General features: G+C 36.9%; 1 long non-coding RNA gene across 1 annotated transcript in view; it reads left to right on the top strand.

The window, feature by feature from the left end:
* LOC130550490 (uncharacterized) overlaps positions 1 to 1,999 on the top strand; it is a 4,459-nt gene extending 2,460 nt beyond the window's left edge. The window contains exons 2-3 of the long non-coding RNA XR_008962431.1: positions 457 to 630; positions 945 to 1,999. This is a non-coding gene — a long non-coding RNA (uncharacterized LOC130550490). The remainder of the gene's footprint in view (positions 1 to 456; positions 631 to 944) is intronic.
* The last annotated feature ends 1,349 nt before the right edge of the window (positions 2,000 to 3,348 follow it).

Raw genomic sequence — 3,348 nt, 5'->3', positions numbered from 1 at the left:
GTGAGTGAAAGTGTTATTATGTCATTAGAAGAAATAATAAGAAATGTTTGTATATAAGGACGTGTAAAACTCTTTCATCAACTTCAAGTCATTTACACATTTATGAGACACTTTTATCCAAAGCGACTTGCATTACATTATAGGCTACTATACATTTTTTGTTTCTAACTATGTTCAATCCTCTGGGATCGAACCCATGACCTTGGCATTGCTAGTGTCTTGATCTAACCTCTGAGCTACAGGAGATTTTGCCCTCACAAGTAATTTCAGATGTAAAGACACATTTATTTTTTCTGTGCTGGTAGAAGAGTTTTAAATCCAACACCAGCAATTTATATCTCTGAATGATGTTTCAATCTCTGCCATGTGTTTCTCTGTTAACTGACAATAATCCCACAAATATTATAAATCATGAATTCATTTGCTGTAAGTGTGAAGAGTTTTGTCTTGTTACAGGCTGTTTAACTGCAGTATTGGATCTGAAGGTTGTGTTGCTCTGACTTCAGCTCTGAGATCAAACCCCTCACATCTGAGAGAACTCAATCTGAGATATAATAATCCAGGAGATTCAGGAGTGAAGATGCTCTCTGATCTACTGAAGGATCCACACTGTCAACTACAGAAACTACTGTGAGTTATACATTTATTCTTAAATGATCATTTTGTTATTAAATTCAATAGTCATTATAATTTGTACTATTTGTTGATGAAAGTGACTCTTTATAAATACACTTTCATCTATTAGTCTTATGTTTACACTACCTGTGTTGTGTTGTTCTTTGGATTGTTTCTGTTGTTATTCTCATTTGTAAGTCACTTTAGAAGTGTGTAAATTGATATTTATCATCTTTTATGATCATTACACAAGTTATATGATATCTGTTGATAATCACTGTAATGAGTTCATAATAATAATGTCTGATGTTTCTCTTTAATGTTTACAGTATTGAGCCAAAAGTTGAATCAAGCGACTGTGTTTTGTCATAAACTACAAGAGTTGTTTACTGCCTCCTACTGGACAAACAACATCAGTGACTCAGAAGAGCTCAACACGAGAGACGTCTGTTACAGATCTTAACACACAAACACAAACTGTTGATTGTTTGTCGTTTCATGTTTTTCTGGTCCAGCTCACTATAAAGCAAGGGCTCAAATGCAGCAGGATTCAATCTGAGCTTTCTGTGTCACATCGGCACATTTGCTGTGGGAGTGGAGGGTTTAGTGTATGTGTGTGATGGGAAAGAACACCATTGACATTTATTGAAATGTTTATGTAAATGTGAATAACAATGCATTTGTACATTATTGTATTTAGATTCAATTCTGAATATGTATGTAATGAGATATTATGCTTATTGTTGATAATCGCCTCCCAGCTAACAAAATAATCCCACAAATATTATAAATCATGAATTCATTTGTGAAGTGCAGTATTGGATCTGAATCCAATGGCCTAATGGTTAGAGAGTCGGACTTGTGACCAGAAGGTTGCTGGTTGGATTCCCAGGGCCGGCGGGTAACGACTGAGGTGCCCTTGAGCAAGGCACCTGACCCCTACTTGCTCCCCGGGCGCTGCAGTGATAGCTGCCCACTGCTCCGGGTGTACGTGTGTTCACTACTCTCTGGATGGGTTACATGCAGAGGTGACATTTTGTTGCCTTGTACATGTGTAATGACAATAAAGTTGAATCTAAATCTAATATCAAGAGTAACAATGGCACATTTAAGAATATATATTTCTAGATTGTAATTATGTAATTTATGTGTTCTTGCCTCCTATGACATATCACTTTCTTGTTTCCGAATCTCTCTGTAGGTCGCTTGAAATAAAAGTGTCTGTTAAATGTCTAAAAGTTGATGTAAAGCGGTAACCTGTCTGCCTCAGTGTGGGACATAACATACAGTATATTTTTAGACTTATTGTACAATGCTTATATGTACTTTTTAAATATTTGATTGTTGGTTTCCTTATAATAAACAAGATGTCATTGTTTTTCTACTTTCTTGTGTCTTTTTCCAGTTGTAATAATTTATTGTTGAATATTTTGCTTTGAAATATCATCACTTGAATGTGCTCTTTTTACTCTGTTTGATACGGGCTTGTCTGTCACCCGGTCTATTACTGCAATATCTGCAAAACAGGATGAAACTATACAGCATTGCTTTGTCTGAACGTGCTCATGACATTAGCTGTATAGTACAGTAGTAGATACAACTGTCTGCCCTACAACAGACTCCATATTCTTCACTATTCCAGACACAAACATGACTCTTGGACTCTAAGAATTGTATGAGAGATACAACACAAATTCAATATTTCTAATATTTATCTCATTTATCCATTTTAACCCATAGTCTGTAAAACATTTTTTTACATGTTTTTATATTTCTAATGTGGCCTACTAATGTTTACCCTCGTGGCTTTTCTCATCACTTGTTTAAACTCTGAATTTATGCAACAGGAAAGAATAAAAATGACACCGTTTTATTTTTGTCACTAGCTGGAGTGCCCTTGTCATCCACTAGAGGGCATTCCTCAAACCGTTGCCATTCACAATGAATTATAGTTCCCATATTTCTTTGTTCCAACTCATTTAGCGCAATCATATTCACTGGCATAACTTTTCAAGTCTGGTGTATTTTATTCACAAATGCATGTGTTTTGGATCACCAGTAAAATCAAATCAGAAATAGGTTGGATGTTGTGAGAGAATTCTTCTTCAGATCTGGGAGCACAAAAACAAGACACAGAGAGGCATCGAGCTTTTGAACTCATTTATTTTAGAAACTACAAGTCTTTACGGTGGCAGGTTTCATATGTCCAGGGATTCACAGAATGACCAAATAAGGTGTAGCAGTTCGGACAAAGAATGTTTAGCTTAGAAGGAATCCCCTCCTCCCAGGAATAGCCAGAAGGCATCCCTTCCTCCTATATAGCCAGCAATGTATTCAGTGAGCTTAACAACGTCCCAATTCTTTATTTTGTGGGCTTGTATTCATTTATGCGGAAATTAAATCTAACACACCCCTTGATGAAAGACCTCAGTCTTCCACAGGGTTTTGCCTCATCACCAAACCCCCTCTCCTCTCAACCTAACATTTAGGCCAGGGCAGCCATAAGCCTCTTCAGAACTTTCAGTTGTGGCATGTAAATCAAATGGCCGTGTGGCAGCATTGGCTAAAATGTTGAATTAAGTTGAGATCACGAGAAAGCACTCGTAAGACTATAGCGAACCTATTTACTATGTTTTGCTTCACTTCACTTACTGTCTGAGACAGATCAGGTCGTGGTCATCGGCAAAGTTGATTATGCCACAGCCTCTGGGACAGGGAATGATCAGGACGGAT

The sequence above is a fragment of the Triplophysa rosa genome, unplaced genomic scaffold, assembly GCF_024868665.1.
Source record: "Triplophysa rosa unplaced genomic scaffold, Trosa_1v2 scaffold347, whole genome shotgun sequence".
NCBI classification, from domain to species: Eukaryota; Metazoa; Chordata; class Actinopteri; order Cypriniformes; family Nemacheilidae; genus Triplophysa; species Triplophysa rosa.
Note: the sequence above shows the minus strand (reverse complement) of the source record. Positions and strands in the feature narration are given on the sequence as shown.